Source organism: Stigmatopora argus, chromosome 20, assembly GCF_051989625.1.
Source record: "Stigmatopora argus isolate UIUO_Sarg chromosome 20, RoL_Sarg_1.0, whole genome shotgun sequence".
Classification (NCBI taxonomy): domain Eukaryota; kingdom Metazoa; phylum Chordata; class Actinopteri; order Syngnathiformes; family Syngnathidae; genus Stigmatopora; species Stigmatopora argus.
Window position 1 is genome coordinate 4,382,999 of NC_135406.1, and position 22,338 is coordinate 4,405,336.

At 41.5% G+C, this 22,338-nt stretch overlaps 1 long non-coding RNA gene across 2 annotated transcripts in view; it reads left to right on the forward strand.

The window, feature by feature from the left end:
• LOC144065312 (uncharacterized) overlaps nt 1-22,338 on the forward strand; it is an 80,381-nt gene that overhangs the window by 10,912 nt on the left and 47,131 nt on the right. For both annotated transcript variants that reach the window (XR_013297131.1, XR_013297130.1), the window contains exon 3: nt 4,654-4,701. This is a non-coding gene — a long non-coding RNA (uncharacterized LOC144065312). The remainder of the gene's footprint in view (nt 1-4,653; nt 4,702-22,338) is intronic.

A 22,338-nucleotide genomic window follows, 5' to 3' on the forward strand; every position in this document is an offset into this window, starting at 1 on the left:
ATTCAATCCAATTGCATAAGCTAACTGAATAACACAATTAAGGTAAAAAAACAACAACTGCAACAACAATTGCATATCAGATCGGAAAGCAAAAACAATTGCGTAAGAATTTGCACAAGTAAATATAATAATTTCCATAAAAGGTGAACCGAGCGACAGTATTTTGAAAACAATATGCGAGTATTTTCGGAAGTTGATTCGATTATCGCCATCTGCCGGAATCCAAGTCAAAGCAATTTAAGAGTCCCTTGTAGATCTTCATTGCCAACTCAGATCAACAGTCCTCGGCCCGGAACTTGGTGATCTGTCAGGTCAATAGTCCTAAAAACAATTAAATGTCCTCGGAGCCTGCTGCAGGGGGGAAAGTGTCCTTGTTATACTGAGCTTTCGTCTGCTTATAATGAAATATGTATCACATATACATATAATTATTAATATTCCACACATACATATAATGAGTAATATACACATATATAATAATATCCCAGAATAACCCCAACGATGTTTTGGTGGATTTGATGCAATGGCGGTGCGAGACGACCAATCCGTTTGGACTGGGAAAGGCTGGCAGTGAATGAGAACTGTTAATAAAGAATTCAATCGTGTTGGGAAATGGCTATTTTGATATTTTTATGAATGATTTTGAGAAATTGTTGGCATCGATAGTCATTTTTATTCAAGGGGGGTTCGCGGGCCGCGTTAACGTCAACTTGATTTCATGTGGGACGGACCATTTTAGATATAATATTTAGATTTTTTTTTTTTATAAATGGATTAAAAGAACGGGATTAAAATCCCTGAATATTCAGTTTTTTATAGATCTGAAACAATGTTTATTTTAGCTTTTTTAATATACCGTAATTACTCGAATATAACGCGCACTCGAAAATAACACGCAGGTATAACTTTGGGCCAAAAAAATCTGGAAAAACGCAGTACTCGAATATAGTGCGCACCTAAAATTTCCCGCTGACGAAAATCAGAAATCTTACCTTTTTTTCTTCGTTTCACGATTGTTTTGTTCAAACAAATTTATTCATTAGAATCCTTCAAATGAAAAGTTCCTCTCTCTCTTTGTCTGTCCTCTCATACATCTCTTCGTTGAGAATCCTATCAACGTCCACGCTTCCTTCATCCACTTCCTCTTCCTCCCACAACACATCATCCGATTGGCTTTACGAGATGACGTAAAATCCGTGCGTCAAAGTGAGTTTGACAATGCTTTTTTCGATCGAAAATTTGTAATTTATTTTAGTTATTGATTATAACACTGAACTGAGAGAGGGTGAACTGAGACGGGTACGAGGCTAGAGGGGGGCAGTGGTGGTCTCGGCTTCACGAGATGACGTAAAATCCGTGCGTCGGCTCTACGAGATGACGTAAAATCCGTGCGTCAAAGTGAGTTTGACAATGCTTTTTTCGATCGAAAATTTGTAATTTATTTTATTCAATTCAATTTCAATTCAATTTATTTGGCAAGAAAAAGCACCAGGCTAAGGGCCATGTAACAAGACACAAAAAAAAAAAAAAAATAAATAAAAAAAAAAAAAAAAATAGTTTTTGATTATAACACGCACCCCCAACTATTGGAATTAATTATTTTGCAAAAACCTGCGTGTTATATTCGAGTAATTACGGTATATTTTTAGATTTTACAAAATGATTTTTGAACTAAAAACACAGAAAAAATGAATTAAAAAATTACAATTATTCATTTAAAAAAGGGAAAATCAGGAAAATTAATATACATCTATACTCTTCATTTTAATCTGATCCTAAAACAGAAAGTCGGCACTCATGATTTACTTTCCCGGGCCGCGCAAAATGATGCGGCAGGCCAGATTTGGCCCCCGGGCCGCCACTTTGACACATGTTTTTATTCACTCAGCATTTTTGCATTGAAAAAAATGTAAATATTCTGTTGATTCACACGATTTACTTCTGCGGACCACACCAAATAATGTGGAGGCCCAGATTTGGCCCCTGGACACTAGTTTGCCAAACACTAAATCCCCAGCTATTTTACTTTGAAAAATATTTGATCCTCTTGACGTTCTTTTGTTTGTTTACACGTTTTTTTTGTTACACTTGACGCCATCCCGAACCTTAATGCTACTGTGAGTGCTACTGTAGCCGATCTTTACAGCGTATTCAATCGAATTTTAGCATGTTTACGAATACAGACGTCATTAAAATCAGATTGTAAGACTTTTAAACCTCGATTAAAGTACAATTTCCTCACAAGGGGGCGTACTTGCGTGATCTTTTAATCAACTTTTGACACGGCTGGATCTTCACTCTCTTGGCCGTGCATCTTCTACCCAATATATCTGCCGTACAAACCCCCCCACCCCCTTTCCCAACTATGAAATCATCGTTGTCAGGGACCGCCGCCGCCGCCTCTGCTTTACGAATCGCGAGCGGCCCCTGGCTCGCCGCTACCGAGGCACCCGCCAGCTGGAACCGCGTACGCGGGGAGCAGGAAAAAGGCAAGCGGGAGTATCGCAGGCGCACGTACGGGTCGATGACAGACCGAGCGGACCGTGAAAGGGGGGCGGGGGGTGCTCAAAAGGGGAAGGGGGCGTGAGCGGAAAAGTCCGCCGGCAAAGGTTGGCGAGGGGGCACGCCGGCGAACGCCCTATGAATTTCCGCGCCAGGGAAAACGTGTGCGAAAAGTGGTTTTATGGCGGCGGAGAGGGCCGAACGTGTTTAAGGGGCTGCCGGGGGAGGGTCAGGGAAAGGTCCGGAGGTTCATAAACGCCCCCATTCCTGTGCCGGGACGCCTTCCCGGCTTCCGTTTAAACATGGCGTCGCCCGGGCGATGTTTATTGTCATTTTTCGATATGCACCAAAACGAAACTTTGGCCAGGAGATGAAAAAAAAAAATGGATTCTAGTTTTGACTTGAATTGTTTATTGTCATTCTGGCAAACTGGGCGATGTCAAATTGTTAGGGTTATCCAATGTTAGGTTTATCCTTAGGTATTTCCAAATTCAGCTTTCAATAAAAAAGGCATCTGTAGTCACATCACCATTTAATTCTTGCAAGAAGAGAATACATCCACCCGCTCGTCCGGTCAAGATTATTCTGTCGAGCGGCATTATGTCCTGCCCATTTAAGGCCTCAAATCAAAACAATTACAAGGTTATCGATTCGATCCAATTGCGTAAACCAGAAACAAAACAATTCCATAATCAAGCAAACCTAGCGTCAAACCTAGCGATAGCCATCCGCTGAATCAACAACAATTTAAGCGTCCTTCACAGATCTTCATTGCGAACTTGTATCTGGGGAAAGGGTTGAGGCGTATCTTCCAGTAATCAGTCCTCGAAGCAAGGACTCAGTGTATTGTTAAGTCATTGCGAACTTGTATCTCTAGCTGGAGCCAGCTGTCCTGGAGAGTGACCTTGTAGTAAGCGTTTGTCTTCGTTGAAAGCACATATTAATTCTAACTCTAACATAAAAGCAATCAACACATATATATATATATATATTGATTAATATAGTTACACATTTAGGATGAGCATTACTATTCCTAATAAGCAAATATATTGATTAACATAGTAAGCATGTATATTATAAGGCTTTATATTCATTGCAAACACATTTATAATAATGATTACTCCAACACAAATACTGCCATCTACTGGCACGTGTGCGTCAGTGAAGTCGTTTTCAATGCATCAGACAAGTACGCTTGCTAATGGGCGATGAATGTTTTGATTCTAAATTGACGTGTACCGTATTTTCACGACTATAAGGCGCACATAAAAGTCTTAAATTTTCTCCAAAATAGACAGGGCGTCTTATAATCCAGTGCGCTTTATATATGGACCAATACTACAATTGTTATCATGATAAAATACAATAAATCAGTCGATAGGGTACACCATCTCTCACAACTACGGCAAGCAGCCCCCGACTCTACTATTTTCCCCGTAGAAAAAGTACTGCACAGTGACTGCTGGGATATGTAGTTCTTTTGTCAATACACCCAATGGATTGTGGCCAGTATACATCGATATCAGCTAGTTACGCTAGCTACTATTTGCGAATGGATTGTGGCCTGGCGATCGGCATCAACACAGCCTTGGAAAGCATGGAAGACAGCCCTAGAATAGTTACACTACCTACTAGCTAGCTACTATTTGCGAATGGACTGTGGCCGCCTGGACGAACGTATAAAACTCAGCGTTTTCGATGACTCATTTGGACAATTGTTCAATTCGGACACAGAAAATGAGGACTTTGATGGATTTGTGGGTGATGATGACGTGAGTACGTTTTAAAATGGCTAAATAAAGTACAACCGAACTCAATTTTGCTTCCGTTGCCTTTTTAAAAACATGTTTTTAGCGTGTGGGTGTAGCGTGCAAGAACTATATATCCCAGCAGTCACTGCGCACCGGAAACCGGAACTAGAAATCTGGGTCTGCTTCCGGTAGCCAGCGCTATCGCGGTTCGATATTCATATATAATATATATGCGCCTCAAAAAAACGGTGCGTCCTTTGTGTGTTTAAAATACAGAAATAGCTCTCGTTACTGACACTGCGGCTAAAAATATGATGCGCCGTATAGTCGTGAAAATACGGTAGTCGTATATTGGTACCTGTGTGTGGCAGTGTGTCATTTTCTGTGGTCTTTCCGACAGGAAGTGAGCGATTGGTCGACGTGGCTGCAGTTCCTGGCGGGGACGCATGTGAGTGTTTACGTTTTTTTTACTCTAGGGGAGGTTTTGGTGCTCTTTTATCGTGTTAATGATAATGTAATGCACTAATCCCTGTTTTTTTGTGGATAATGTACAACAAATATGGCCATAACAATTGAAAAATTGCAAAGTAGGATCACATCTATTACTACATACCATACTAGTATCACACATCCCATTGTGTAGTGTTTGTAAGCTTGTTTCTAACATTTGTAACATGCCTCAATGCGAAATGTGCTACAAATGGCGTAATTCCAAAGGTAAGTGAATCGTATAAGAATGAAAACTATATTTTTTTAAATTGAAATCCCATTAAATTGCTATTAAAGTCCAGAAATCCTTGTCTAAATATGCCAAAATCCATCATTCCTGGTGTGACGTTGAAATCCGCTTTCGAAGGAAATGTATGCGTTCGTCGGCCGCCATTGACAGCGATCCTGTAGAACAGGGGAGGGGGGGCCGGGGATCAGTTGGGGGGGTTTTGGGGGGGTTACAGATTTTCCTCTAGTCGCCGCGCAAGCACCGCACGCAAGACATCTGCACGGCAGATTTTGATTGTTTCTTTTTGGAGTCGCTCTTTCATCCCGCTCCTCGTCATCTGAGGAACATCAAGCGTTGGTTCATGGAAATGTCAATGGGGGGGGGGGGGGGGCGTTGAGCTGGGGGGGGCGTGTTGGCGGTGGAACTAGAGCGAGCTACTGACCACTGATTTACACTGTTCTAGCAAAGAGGACTCAAATCTTTTATAGGGCACTAATTCGACTCGTTGACTGACACTGATGGCGCTAATTTCATTTACCGTATTTTCTCCCATATAAGCCGTATTTGTCTCGAAAAAAAATGATGACTGAATCGAGGGTACGGCTTATATGCGCACAAATTGGACTTGAAACGCCATAACGCAAGACAATGCGGTCATTTATTTCGAAATAGAGAAAGGATAAACAAATAAAATGCTTATTAAAATTAATTTTGATATCTGTGAATCAAATTCAACCAAAAAATAAACCGTATGTTGCATAAAACGTTAAAAAAACTCACTTGTGCCTGCCATTGCTCGCTCAGGGCGCCGCTATCTTACCTAGGGATGACAAACCTGACCACTATTTACTACACTTCCTGGTTGTACTGCTCACCTGACCTCCTTTTTTAATCTGTCTACATGTAGGCATCACCCTTTCGGAATGTGCAATCAGGCCAAAATACCACGTGCGATGATTTTTCTTAAGATTTTCCCTTCAAAATAACACATTTGTACTCCCTATTAAAACCATGAATATGTAGGTGAAAATTGTGAATCAGGGGTCGTCTTATACTCGAGAAATTGTCCAATTCAACGATTTTAAGGCAATTTTAAGCGCGGAGGCGGCTAATATGTGAGAAAATTCGGTAGTTGAGCTCATTTTGGGGTACACTTATATACCGAATGGTAACATTGCGCGCTAATTGACCAAAAATGTGACCTTCACAAGTCGGTATGTTGAAATTAACCAAAAACAGCCACTTATCCGATAAAGGTTTAAAACCAACTCCCCCATTTTAATGGATTCATTGTATAAACTCGTGTTCAAAACAGCCACCATTAAATAATAATTCATCGCGTCCCGTTTTGCAAGCGGCTACCGAAACTTTGGCTTTGCTGTTATTTGTCAATCCTCGCACGTTTGAAGTAAACATCCTCCAACGGTGGCGCAATCCCAAACGCCGGCTTCCAACTAAGCGCAACGCAGATGTGACGCACGACGCGAAGACTTGGAAATGACGCAAGCGTAGCTTAAAGATGAGTTCAGCCTGAGATTTAGTGCCTTAAGAGGAACGGCAACAAACATCCAGCAAAAGGGGGCTGCGTGTCACCACTGAAAGCCGCCCTTTGTTCTCCCGCCGAGGGAAACATTATGGCTGCAATTAAGACATTATCCGCGTTAAATGTGTCCACCAATTATCTCCCGATCATCACGCAAAGTGTCGCGCAATGGCTTCCAGGCCTCCACGCCTGCTTTCTAGGCTCCGCCTCATCGTTTTACAGTGGTGGACCGTCAGGGCCTTCAAGGCCTTCTCTGCCGGCCTAAGAAATATCTGAATCATATATTATATTTTGTCCATGAATACTGATTAATAATTCAAAATTGAATGTTAGCTTCCTTTCATTGCTTTCCCCCCTGTTTGCACTGCTTCCAGATGTGTGTTTTCATATTGAAGCATTTAACCAATCACATTTCAGCCATTATTTGTTGCCAGGGTCAGAAATCTGCCTTGAGGCCTTCACAGTCAGTTTTGAAGGCTCTGCTGCATAAAACAAGCAACGATAAAATTGTTGCTTTAACTAATCAGAATTCGATTTGGCGACCCCAAGGCCTTCTTGCAGGCGTAGGGATACGTCATTGCCTTCTTGCAGGCGTAGGGATACGTCATTACCTTCTCGCAGGCATAAGGATACGTCATTGCCTTTGCACAGGCGTAGGGATAGATTATTGCCTTCTCGCAGGCGTAGGGATACGTCATTGCCTTCTCGCAGGCGTAGGGATACGTCATTGCCTTCTCGCAGGCATAGGGATACGTCGTTGCCTTCTCGCAGGCGTAGGGATATGTCGTTGACTTCTCGCAGGCATAGGGATACGTCATCGCTTTGACCAACTATGATTGGCTAGTTATAGAGTGGACTAGCCAGAGCTAGCAAACTGTATCTGGAGCGAGCTGCACAAGCAAATATATGGTTGTGTTGATTTAATACCGGTTTTGTCAACCCACAATGGCTGAAGGAGGAGAAGAAATGGATTTGTTTGTAGATTTACTTTCAAAGCCATTTTCAAGACGGACTTTTCAAGAAAAAAAGATGGACATCATTAAGAAAGGTCGGACAACTCCAAAGCAAGCAAGCTTGTCACAACCGGGAATGAACATTTTCAGCACTAAATCGAATAAAAACGTATGCCAGAAATACGACGGGACAGGTAAAATAGTTTTTGAGGATTGGATTGATTCCAATAGCTGAAGGCGTCGCTAGGAAATTCACGGACCGCCACTGTCGTTTTATATCTGACCGCTTCCTTCCCTACCTTTCTCATTATTATTATTATTATTTCTCTTTTTAGTCTTCCCTTTGGTCCAACCGCAGTTCTTTCTGCGACGCCTTGGTGGCAATAGCCACGCCTTCGTAAAACTTTCTCAACCGTACAGACGGGTTTGAATACCGCGTCGACATTCCTAAGTGTCATTTGCAGAGTGAGCTGAAAACAATGAGACGTTCTTTAATTTAGGGGTGCCATGACTTGGGACTATTTTTTATTTTTTTTGTGGTGATGCTTGAGTAGAGATTATATGGACCGCACAGTCCATATTTATTTGCCCGTTCCTATTTGGACACTTTACGGGCATTCGGAAATTGTAAATTATTGTGAATTTTTGGCGTGTATTGTTCATAACACTGAAACTAAGGTGACAGGACAGCTAGATTTCTGCTTTTATTTGATTTAAGATCAATATAGAGGACTCGCTTACAGTATTTTCTCACATATAAGCCTTATTTGTAACTCAAAAATATGATGACTGAATCAAGGGTACGCCTATATGCGCACAAATTAGTGACAAAGAAAGAAACGTCATAACGCAAGGCAATTTGTGTCATTTATTTCAAAATAGAGAAAAGATAAACAGGTAAAATGCTAAGCTAAATTTATTCTGACGTCTATGAATGAAAATGAAGTTCAAAGTAAGCCCTATCTTGCATAAAACCATGAATATGAAGGTGAAAATTGTGAATCAGGGGGCGTCTTATACGAGAGAAATCGTAAAAGTCAACTATTTTAAGGGATTTTTTTAGGGTACGGTTTATACGCTGAGGCAGTCACTATGCAAGAAAATACGGTACATTTGGTACGAGTTCATTAAATATTAACTTTAAGGGGCATACCCGAGTGTTTTGTTCATTGTTATATTATTAGATTAGATAACTTGATTCATCCCGTATTCGGGAAATTTCATTGTCACAGTAGCAAGAGGGTGAGAATACAGACACAGAAAAAGACATTTTAGACATAAATAAATAGGTCATAAATAAGTTAATAAATAAATAAATATATAACTACATAAATAAACGTGTTGCTGAAATATATATACATATACATACATATATATAAATATACATATACATACATATATATAAATATACATATAGATATACATATACATACATATATATAAGTATACATATAGATATACATATATCTAAATATACATGTAGATATATAGATATATACATACATATAGATATACATATATATAAATATACATATAGATATATACATACATATATATAAATATACATATGCATACACATATAAATATACATATAGATACATACATATAGATATACATATATATAAATATACATATATATATATATACATAAATATACATATAGATACATACATATAGATATACATATATATAAATATACATATATATATATATACATAAATATACATATAGATACATATATATATATTTATATATATATACATATACATACATATATATAAATATACATATGCATACACATATAAATATACATATAGATCAGGGGTCTCGAACTCAATTTACCTGGGGGCCGCTAGAGGCCAAGTCTGGGTGAGACTGGGCCGCATCAGGATTTCCGCAAGAAAAGCACTGATAAAACATTCCAACGTTATCAAATATCTTTATTTTTTAACAAAAATTAATGAATTAAATAAATTAACTTAAAGATGAATAAAAAATAAATCAATCAGTAATACAAAACCAAATAATACTAATGAGCATACAGTAGATATACACTGGCTGGCTAAATAGAGAAAATGAATTATTTTTATTCCGTTTCAAATGTCTGTATTAACAGCTCTTTAACCTTTAACTTTCTGAACTTGAACGGAACATTGAACATGAAATATTCTGAACACGGCTTCTCTTGCCTACTCCTTGCTGCTAGAGACCTGGCAGCGCTTCTTCTCACATAGTCACATTTGGCTTGAGGGAGGATGCAGTGGAGACCCTCAGTAGAGCCTGAAGATGCTCATCAGTAAGTCTGGACCTGTACTTGGACTTATTGAAGTTCAAGGTGGAGAAGAGCTTCTCACACAAGTATGTGCTCCCAAAAAGGCACATGGTCCACTTGAACCTTCGGGAAAGTTCAGGGAAGCTGGGGATCAACTCTCTCAAAAATTGCCCAAGCTTGTCTGCTTCTCCACTCACCTCCCTGAACTTGGCTTTGAGTGCAGAGTTGCACTGCAGGTCAATGAGCTCCATTTGAAGCTCAGGAGGGGCATCTTGCACATCAAAGGAGAAGGGGTCCGCAAAAATTTGAAATGTGGCTTTGTGTGTCTTGAAGTCTGCAAATCTGTGATCAAATTCCTCCTGTAGCTTCGAAATGGCCTCAACATACTTCTCACCACTGAATGGTGTGCCTGCATCCACGAGAGCCTTGCATGCTGGGAAATGGCAAAGGTTTGTCTGAGAGAGCTGGGCTTTCCATAACACAAGTTTAGTGCAGAATGCTCTCACGTTGTCATAGGCAGCACTGACAAGTTGCCCCTGGCCTTGTAGCTTCTTGTTCAGTACATTAAGCTCATGTGTGATATCAACAAGAAAAGCCAAGTCCATGAGCCATTTGGGATCACTTAGCTAAGGATCAATCAACTCACAAACGGCGTAGCTAGCTTTGACTGCTGCATTACTGTCTTTGGTAGCCTTCTTGAAGAGATCCTGTTGCCTCAGAAGACGTGTTTTAAGACTGGCAACCTGGCTGGCTCTCTCATCTCCCTGGTATTTTTCGTACTCCTCAGCATGTCTCATAGTACAATTACGTTTCAAATTGTATTCCTTGTGCACCGCAACTTTTTCAGTGTAAATGAGACACGTCGGGGTGCCCGTGTTCAACAAAGAAATATTGCACTCCCCACTTTTCTTGAAACTGTCTGTGCTCATCACCGACCTTTCTCTTCACGGCAGGCTTTGAAAGAGACATCTCTGGGGCTCTGTAATATGTTTTTCCACTTGGAATGAGTCTCGGGTTGATCTTTCACATTCAGTCGCGCGGGTTTGTGGCGCATGTGCACTTTCGCTCTCCGTTTCAATCGCGGAGATGGCTACAGACACTGACACAGGCTGGATCACGGATCATAGCGCCTCATTCAGTTCTATGCTGAGAGCAGCGGAGGAGTGTGCGCGCCGAGCGGAGTGATCAGCCTCACGGCTTCACCTCCGCCCAGCTGATTGGAGGAATGAGTGAGTGAGCGAGGCACTGGACAGCCCGGCCGATGTCCCGCCCTCCAGAGCCGTATACCTCACCGTGATTGGTTCATTCAGCTCCGAACCAAAGTTCCCTCTAATTTTTTGTTGGTCTGAGCAGAAAGACAACCTCCCTGAGCGCACTGAGTACCAGTGTGAGCGACATCATCGGTACTCGGATGATTCGCCTAAAGACGTTTCGCCGACGGACGTTTGACAGACGGGCAGGTCGCCGAATGGACGTTCCACCGAACGTTCATTCGGCCGAACGGAGGTTTCGCCGAAACGGGATTCGAACGCTCGCCCCGCCGGATCGTGTGTGTACAAGTTTTTCAACCTCGGCCCGCGGGCCATATACGGCCCGTTAGGATTTTTAATCCGGCCCGCCGCCGGTGTTGTCCAAATTATAGTAAAAATCAATGTTCGTCTACCATCAATGGCAGTCCGGGAATAAGCACTCTTGGGCAGGCAGATGTAGCAGAACCGAGCCGTAAAATGACAGCAATCGGGTCAAATCCATCCTAAAACAGCATTTAATGATTAAATACAAATACTGGATGATATCGCGATGGAGGCAAAAAAACGTCTATAGACGTCACATCCAGCTGAAAACAGCGTTTAATGATTAAATACAAATACTAGTATTTGTATTTAATCATTAAACTAACAAATACTAGTACGACCTGTCCGTCTGTCAAACGTCCGTCGGCGAAACGTCTTTAGGCGAATCATCCGGTCACGACATCATCATTGCTCGCTATCGGCACACCAGTATCACACCTGCCACAAGCAGGTGCATGTCAATGCTCCCTCTAATTTTTCATGTAAAACATGCTGTAAAACAAGAAAAACATGAGTGGACAGAGCTACTGCCACTGGCTGCCACTTAAACGCCGCCATCATGGGGAAAGGGGTAAAAAAAAAAAAAAAATCGATCTTTCATATTAAGACGGGGGCCGCAAATTATCGTCCCGCGGGCCGCAGTTGGCCCGCGGGCCGCAAGTTTGAGACCCCTGATATAGATACATATGCATACACACGTAAATATACATATAGATACATATACATACATATATATATAAATATACATATAGATACATATACATAAATATATATAAATATACATATAGATACATATACATACATATATATATAAATATACATACATATATAAATATACATATATATATATATATATATAAATATACATACAAATATATATATATATAAATATACATACATATATATAGATACATATATATAAATATACATATAGATACATATATATATAAACATACATATATAAACATACATATAGATACATATATATAAACATACATATACATACATATATAAATATACATATAGATACATATATAAACATACATATACATATATATATATACATAGTGTATATTGATGTACATGTATACAAACGGTTTGTTGCTATTATTGCATTCATTAGAAATCAAATTTATGTGAAAAATACATTAAAAATGAATAATGAAAAATGCCTATATTTATAATTGACACCAATGATTATACAAGTATGTCAACACTATTAAAATGAGATATATACACAAACATTGGCTGTACAACAGTAAATATTTACATTAGTATGGCCTAAATGTTCATTTTTTGGGCCAATTTTCGCCAACGCACCACCTGTCGATTCATCCAAATCCAACCGTTTCCAATGTTTGAACTTGACCAGAAACGCCAATGCGCGCCACTTTCGTCCTGGCACATTGAGCTCGGGTCAAAGTTCACAGGTTAACTAAGGGAACTTGCAGAAACTGGAGGTGTGTGTGTGTGTGTGTATGTGTGTAGGGTGGGGTTGGGGGGCTATGTGTGTATGTGAAAAGGGGGGGCAAATTTGCATCTGGCCTCCAGATGGTTCGTGAGTCATCCTCGGGTTAGATGCGTACATACACACACACACACACACACACACACACTCATGCCGTATAGAAGAGGACTTTTTGGCTTCCCCTGCTGAGACCAGATCATTCCCAGTCCGGGTCGATCTGGGGGTGAACTTGACACCTGACACACACACACACACACACACACACACACACACACACACACACACATGTGCGCACACAAGCAAACAAATAGCACTCTACACATTATAAGAAGGATGGGCTTTTTTATTTTTATTTTCCGGACATTATTTTCAAAGCAAAAATTGTGTTTATCTTTTGTTCCCCGTTTTTGCTAGCTATTTTCTTTGTTTTGGTTTTTTGTAGTCAGATGTAGCAAAATCCGTTTACACGGAAAGGCACTATTTTTGGTCATTTTAAACATAACATCAGGACCTGTCATCCATCATCAAAATAAAATACATAAAAAGTGTGTTAGGTTGAATTACAAAACATGGGAGGGAAATAAGATATTTTTGGTCATTGTTTGTATTTTATGCAACCCAGAAACACGTTTTTTTATCTAATTTGGGATTTAAAAAATAAAATAAAATTAATGGAGACTGCAAATGTTTATTACACTAAATAAATGCAATATGAAATATACAAAACAGGGAAAATTACACATACCAAAGATTAAAATACAAAATTAATCTCATTATTTAACAGCAGTTATCTATAATTTTTTTCCTGCCTAATTATTTGTATAGAAACTTAATATTTTATTCTTTTTTTTTTTTATAATTAGCCATTCTCTTGTTGTCTTGTCAGGGATATTTTTTGGTACCCGCGTTTCACTTCTTCACTAACTATATAAACAAGTAAAAAGTTACATTTTGGTGGCTACTAATAATGCCCGATTAAAAAAGAAATATGCTAGTTATAGCCATAGTGTTTTTGGGTGTTTTTTCGTATGTAAAGGGTTAAGAGCCACCCGGAGATGACCCGGTGACATCATCCCTGGCACCCAACCACGAAAAACCAAAGATAACGCGTGGGAGATCAGATCTGTATGTGCTCTAAAGGTCACAACCTTTGATGTCTTCCTGGAAACGTTGTGTAAGCGGGGATGTTTTGGCGTGTCGGTGCCAACGCCGCGTGTATGCGTCGCCGCCGTGACACACATTTGCAGATGTTTGTGCGGTCTGGTCCTCCGTTCCTTCGGCATTTTTCGACTGCTTTTGGTTTGTTTGGGGAGAAGTCGTGCATGACATTCGGCCGTGTGGACAAACAAGCAAGCTGTTAATCACTAGAAGACAACCGTATTTTTTTTGCCCGTGCCGTTTTTACACGCGGCGTGTGTCAGTTTTGTTTTATTTCCATCCCAGCGACCCGCACGCCGTTTGTCGCCAAATCTAAAGGGTGAGGAATTGTGTCATTTTAATGCTCGTAAATCAGCCTGTGGAAAAAGCGCGGCGCCCCCTTGAGGACTTTAACCCCTTCTATCCCGCTGATGTATGTTTTCTGTGGTACTCGGACGTTTGGTTGACTGGACGTTTGGTTGACTGGACGTTTGGTAGAACGGACGTTTGGTAGAACGGACGTTTGGTCGCCGGGTTCACTCGCTGTCAAATTATGACAGAGAATTTAATGTTGATATTTTGATATTAGATATTTAGCTATTAAACTCACTCTCTCTCATGATTATAATTTTGAGAGCTGGTTTCAACAGTAACAACCCGGCGACCAAACGTCCGTTCTACCAAACGTCCCTTCTACCAAACGTCCGTTCTACGAAACGTCCGTTCCACCAAACGTCCGTTCTACCAAACGTCCCTTCTACCGAACGTCCGTTCTACCGAGCGTCCCTTCTTCCGAACGTTCCTTCTACCAAACGTCCCTTCTACCAAACGTCCCTTCTACCAAACGTCCCTTCTACCAAACGCCCCTTTCTACCAAACGTCCGTTCTACCAAACGTCCGTTCTACCAAACGTCCGGTCGACCAAACGTCCGGTCGACCAAACGTCCGTTCGACCAAACGTCCGGTCGACCAAACGTCCGTTCGACCAAACGTCCCTTCTACCAAACGTCCGTTCCACGAAACGTCCCTTCCACCGAACGTCCCTTCTACCGAACGTCCGTTCTACCGAGCGTCCCTTCTTCCGAACGTCCCTTCTACCAAACGTCCCTTCTACCAAATGTCCCTTCTACCAAACGTCCCTTCTACCAAACGTCCCTTCTACCAAACGCCCCTTTCTACCAAACGTCCGTTCTACCAAACGTCCGTTCTACCAAACGTCCGGTCGACCAAACGTCCGGTCGACCAAACGTCCGGTCGACCAAACGTCCGGTCGACCAAACGTCCGTTCGACCAAACGTCCGTTCTACCAAACGCCCCTTCTACCAAACGTCCCTTCTACCAAACGCCCCTTCTACCAAACGCCCCTTCTACCAAACGCCCCTTCTACCAAACGCCCCTTCTACCAAACGCCCCTTCTACCAAACGCCCCTTCTACCAAACGCCCCTTCTACCAAACGCCCCTTCTACCAAACGCCCCTTCTACCAAACGCCCCTTCTACCAAACGCCCCTTCTACCAAACGCCCCTTCTACCAAACGCCCCTTCTACCAAACGCCCCTTCTACCAAACGCCCCTTCTACCAAACGTCCCTTCTACCAAACATCCGAGCACCGTATGTTTTCCGTAAGCGGATCTTGTGAAATTCGACTTTGCAAAGCCGGCGTGATGTTTATAGGGCGATTTCCCCTTTGTTATTTACCCGCGGAATGATGTCCATGTGCTTGTAAAACTCGCCTCACCTCAGCCATACGCGCCTCGAGAGCCACGGGGGGCGGAATAGTGCAGGTGTTTGCGAGGTAAAAGAGCGGTCGCCGTGTTCTTTGAATTCCGTTTTTTTTTTTTAAATAGTTTGGAGGCCGATTTCCAGAGCCGCCGCGAGGAAAAAGTGTAATTTTGTGCGGGCTTAATGCGTCCTGACAGTTTTATCTCCTTCACTCTTGCAGACCTTGAGATGAATAAAGTCCCATTTTGGTTCACAAGCCGTCGGGAGCGCCGCCCGCTTTGAAGCGCACGTTTGACACTTTTCCTTTTTTATGTGGCCAGGTCGGAATTAGGTGAGCGTTAACGACGACGACGCCGACGTTACGTAAAATCACACGTGCCGACACGTAGTTTTCGAAAGCCGGTCCTGTGGGGAGTCCAGAGTTGACGAGGTTAATAGGTGAAAACGATTGGGCGGAGGTAACCGTGACACGGTCGCCGCCACGTTAGGGGTCGCGCCGAGGCTGAAGTTGAAGATTAGGGGTCCGCAGAGTCGTAAATAGAAAGTGCAGACCTTGTAGTAACACGCACGCAGACAGTAGGTAACATAAGATGCGACATGGTACTCTCAATAGAAGAAATGGGCCCATAAAGTTATATAAAACATTTTTGTGGAAACGCTCCCACCGCAAAGCAAGGACTGGGTATCACTAAATAGAACCGCGGCATAACTTGTTCTCTGTGGTCCAAACTCGCTGTCACTGGCTATAAAACTACGAGTCGGCTGACGTTCGGGTTGCGTTGAATGGCGGAAAATAAGGTGCCCACGTTTTGGTCCAACTGACCAACTTAGTACGTCAAATGAACCTATTTTCGTTGAATTTGACATTCCGTGAGCTGTTGATTTTGGTTGTGATTGCTTAAGGACTCGTGTCAATGGTTATGGCCATGTTTATCGTATTTTCTAGCATATTAGCCGCCTCCGCGGATAAGCCATAGTGTTAGAATTGCCTAAAAATCGTTGAATTTTACGATTTCCTGAGTATAAGACTCACATTTCTGGTCAATTAAGGCGCAATGTCACCATTCGGTATACAAGTGTACCCCAAAATGATCTCAATTACCAAATTTTCTTGCATATTAGCCGCCTCCGCGTATAAGCCATAGTGTTAGAATTGCCTAAAAATCGTTGAATTTTACGATTTCCTGAGTATAAGACTCACATTTCTGGTCAATTAGGGTGCAATGTTACCATTTGGTATACAAGTGTACCCCAAAATGATCTCAATTACCCTATTTTCTCACATATTAGCCGCCTCCGCGGATAAGCCATACTGTTAGAATTGCCTAAAAATTGTTGAATTTTACGATTTCCTGAGTATAAGACTTGTGTAGGTCACATTTTTGGTCAATTAGGGCGAAATGTTACCATTTGGTATACAAGTGTACCCCAAAATGATCTCAATTACCAAATTTTCTCACATATTAGCCGCCTCCGCGGATAAGCCGTACCCTTAAAATGGCCTTAAAATCGTTGAATTTGACGATTTCTCTCGTATAAGCCACCCCCTGATTCACAATTTTCACCTCCGTATTCTGAGTTCTGAGTTTTTTCATGTTTTATGCAAGATACGGTAAAAAAAATTCTTGAATTTCATTCATAGACGTCAAAATAAATTTTGTTTAGCATTCTATCTGTTTAGCTTTTCTCTATTTTGAAATAAATGACCGTATCGACCATATTGTTTTGCATTATGGCGTTTCGTCTTTGTCACTTTGCAGTTTCAAGTCTAATTCGTGCGCATATAAGCCGTACCCTTGATTCAGTCATCATATTTTTGAGTTTCAAATATGGCTTATATGTACAGAAATTTAAATGATCAGTGATAAACTGCCCAATTTCAATGGACACAAATTCCGCGCTGAAATAAAAATACATTCATTTTTCATTCGCCCACTAGAAATATTGCTTAGTGTAAAAAACAGTTTAAAAAAACATATTTTTATATAATTGGAGTTTATGAAAGGTTGTTTGCTTGAAAACAAAACTAAGAGTTTGTTTTTTTACAAATGGTCCACTTCAATTGCATTTGTTGGTTCAAGTGAAAGTTTTTTTTCCTGAGCGAGTGTTCTCGGGAGGTCACAAGTTCAACGCCCTGTGTGAAGTTATGGTAGACTTTCTGTGGCGTGTGTGTGTGTGTGTATGTGGAAAATGGGGGTGTTACAATGTGTAAAGGTGCGTTTCGGGTTACAGCTGGCGGCGGAGGAGGGAGGGAGGAAGGGGAGGCGCTTTGCTCGGACCGGGTGAGAGTTTTGGGGTTGCCGAGAGGCGACGAGGTGAGTCGAGTGTTAGCGGGGCAGGAGCCGCAGAGTCGAGTTTCGGGTCAAAAGGTGCCGGGAGGAAGGAAAGAACGCCTGAAAGTGAAGCGGCTTGGGGGTTGAGCTCCGATTCTCACTGAATCGGGCCAATATCCGACAGCGTTATTGACAGCTGACGTGGTTTTTTACACCAGCGATCCAAAACCTTGGCCTAAAACGGATTTGAAGGAATAGGATTGGACACCTGTTGCGTGCCAGCCGGCATGTGGCGGATGTTATTTTGCCCTCAACCGAGCGGGATTTAAGTTGTCTATTGACACCGCGGTTGGGGTCTTCCTTCCGGCACGTACAGTCGAGTTGATTACCCGGATTTAAAATGGGCTCACCTCTTTAAAGGTGGTGTGGCGTGAAAATAACAGGAAAACTGTGAAATGGACATGAAAACGCGGGTTGATTTCGATGTCATCGTGCCGTTAGCTTCTAGCAGTGGCCGGCCGTCAGGGCCTTCAAGGGCTTCTCTGCTGGCCTAAGAAATATCTGAATCATATATTATATTTTGTCCATCAATACTTATGAAATAATTCCAAATTGTCTGTTAGCTTCCTTTCATTGCTTTCCCCCCTGTTTGCACTGCTTCCAGATGTGTGTTTTCATATTGAAGCAATTAACCAATCACATTTCAGCCATTTATTGTTGCCAGGGTCAGAAATCTGCCTCAAGGCCTTCATAATCAGTTCTGCAGGCTCTGCTGCATTAAACAAGCGTCGATAAGACTGTTGCTTTAACCAATCAGATTTCGAGTTGGCAATACCACAATGCCTTGTTGCAGGCGTAGGGATACGTCATTGCCTTCTTGCAGGTGTAGGGATATGTCATCACTTTACCCAGCTATGATTGGCTAGTGATTAGCCAGAGCTACCAAACTGTATCTGGAGCGAGCTGCACAAGCAAATATATTGTTTTGTTGATTTAAAGCCAGTTTCAAGACGGGCTATGCCAGAAATACGACAGGACAGGCTCGACTTTTAGCATTAGCTTCGATGGCAATAGAAAAGAAAGAAGAAAGAAAGGAGGATGGATATTGTGTAGAGTTAAAAAGGATTTTTGGTGAGTAAAATATGGCTATATTCCTAAATAATATTTCAATTGTGGGCCCGGTTCTGATATCTGAAAAGCTCCAGTGTTTGTATTTAATCACTAAATGCTGCTAGGAAGTAGATTTTACCCGTTGAAGGCGCTATGAGAAAATGCACGGACCGCCACTGGCTTCTAGCTAAATGTTGTGATGTTTTCTTTGACAATACATTGGATCGTTAGTTTAGTATCGGTTTGAACATATTATAATATTTATCGTGTTTCGGTAACTTTCGTTGACGTCCAATTCATTTAAACTGAGAGAATGCTCATCTTTTCGGTATTGTAGGCGTCCAATCGTTGGATGGCAAACGATGTTATCGTGCCGTTAGCTGCTAGCTAAATGTTGTGATGTTTTCTTTGACACTACATTGGATCGTTAGTTTACTTGGTATCGGTTTGAACATATTTATTATAATTTTTATCGTGTTTCGGTCATTAAACTGAGAGAATGCTCATCTTTTCGGTATTCCAGGCGTCCAATCGTGGGATGGCAATTGAGGGCTTGCCTGGGATTGGACTAATTTCGATTGTCGAAACGAATTAAGAGCAAACAACGAGCCGACTTCTCCCTTTTCCCGTCAGGCATCGTCAAACAGTTTGCCCTCTGGAAGACCCTCGCACGAGCGTCCTACAGACCACCCCCCCCCAAACCCCCCCACCCGCACTATTCCAGTAATGTGGAAGTGTTTATAAGCACGTGTGTCTCCCAGCGTCCTACGATCTTTATTGTACTTGGCTGCTAACCCCAACTGGGATTTCTTCTTCGATGGCATTCCTCAAAAGTCCAAACGGGGGTCCGACGGACCCCCCGAACGGGCGATAGAAACCCTCAAGTCGAGCGAGCCAGGTAACCCGGTTCCATCATTCGTCGGGATCGGGCTTGATGCGGTTTTGCGTTGCCGGGTCGAACCCGTGCGGTCAAAAATGGCCGATCTGGGAGCGCTAACGCTAGCGTGAGGCTTTAGCGCCGACAGATGCTGAATCCATTGACGGCGAATGAAAGCAATCACTGGCGCTTTGCACAGACGTTGGCTGCGTTCGCCGAATAAAGCCGCACGCCAGGTAATATGAGGGTGCCGGGGAGAACTGAAGAGTGGGTAATTACGCCTCAATAAAACGGGAGATTTTATTTTCCTTGACGGAGCAATTCGTTAGATTGTCGGCCAAAAATAGGAATGAACGGGGATGAAAATAATGTAGCGCGTAACATCGACCTTGCTTGGACCAATCGAGCTCCATCTTGCATTTGAGTCAGAAAATAGAAAATAGCCTTTCTGGAAAAATTGCCTCGAAAACTTAGTAGTTGTAGTACAAGTACACGTATGAATACATGAGCTTATTGTACTCGTACACACGACAATGTCTTTGTAGTATGAGTACTTGTAGTACTTTGAAACGTGTGTATGTTTTTAAACACAAGCCCTGCTTTTAGTAGTTGTAGGCCTGCTTATAGCACAAATATTTGTAGTACTAGTACGAGTGTTTGGAGTACATGTAATTGTAGTATACTAGTACTTTTAACACTAGTGCACATGTTTTTAACACTAGCATGCATTTGTAATACTTGCATCCCTGCTTTTAGTAGTAGAAAGCATGCTTGTAGTACTAATATACCTGTATTTGTAATTGTAGTATTTGTACTTTGAACACTAGTGCGTATATATTTAACACTATTTTTGACAAGAGTACCCCTGCTTTTAAATACTTGTATCCCTGCGTTAAGTACTTGTATCCCTGCTTTTACGTACTTGTATCCCTGATTTTAGTACTAATACCCGTATTTGTAGTAGTAGTACGCATGTATCTTATACATGTAATTGTAGTATTTATACTTGTAACACTAGTGTGTATTTTTCACACGAGTACCACTGCTTTTAAATACTTGCATCCCTGCATTAAGTACTTGTATCCCTGATTTTAGTACTAATACCTGTATTTGTAGTAGTGGTACGCATGTATGTTATACATGTAATTATAGTACTTGTACTTTTAACACTAGTGTGTATATTTTTAACACGAGTACCCCTGTGTTAAGTACTTGTATCCCTGATTTTAGTAGTAGTAGACCTGGCTGTAGTACTAATACCCGTATTTGTGTGTATATTTTTAACACGAGTACCCCTGCTTTTACATACTTGCATTCCTGCGTTAAGTACTTGTATCCCTGATTTTAGGAGTAGTAGACCTGCCTGTAGTACTAATACCCGTATTTGTAGTAGTAGTATGCTTGTTTGTTATACATGTAATTGTTGTACTTGTACTTTTAACACTAGTGTGTTTATTTTTTACATGAGTACCCTTGCTTATCTAAAAGCAGTACTTTTATCCCTGATTTTAGTAGTAGTAGTAGACCTGGCTATAGTACTAATACCCGTATTTGTGTGTATATTTTTAACACGAGTACCCCTGCTTTTACATACTTGCATCCCTGCGTTAAGTGCTTGTATCCCTGATTTTAGTACTAATACCCGTATTTGTAGTAGTGGTACGCATGTATGTTATACATGTACTTATAGTACTTGTACTTTTAACAATAGTGTGTATATTTTTAACACGTACCCCTTTGTTAAGTACTTGTATTGCTGCTTTTAAGTACTTGTATCCCTGATTTTAGTAGTAGTAGCCCTGCTTGTAGTACTAATATCTGTATTTGTAGTCGTAGGATGCATGTTTGTTATGCATGTAATCGTAGTACTTGTACTTTTAACACTAGTGTGTATATTTTTACCACGAGTACCCCTGTGTTAAGTACTTGTATCTCTGCTTTTAAGTACTTGTATCCCTGATTTTAGTAGTAGTAGGCCTGTTTGAAGTACTAATACCCATATTTGTCGTACTAGTGGGCATGCTTGTAGCACAAGTATTGCAAGTATACTTGTAGTACACGCTTCCTCCATTTTCCAAGCCAGCCAAATGCCAGATAAGTAACCATAGTTGAGTAAAATGAAGTACACATTCTTGTAGTATTAGTAAATGTCATTTTAGTACAAGCGCACGACCTTCATAAAGAATGTATTAATCGTCCAATGGGGTTTATTAGTGGAAGGACATCCCTGGGAAAGGCGCAACACACCTGCCGACCCGCGCCACGGAGACGCCCGAGCCGGACCGCCCCGACGGACGCGTGCGGTCCAAACGGCGAGCGTTCAAGGAGAGGAAAAGGAGGAATGTTAACAGTCACGCTTATTTGAGGAATGCAGAAAGCGTGAAATGAAAAAAGGAAAAGCATTCAGTTACGGGAATCCGACCGAGTGCTGACCGGCT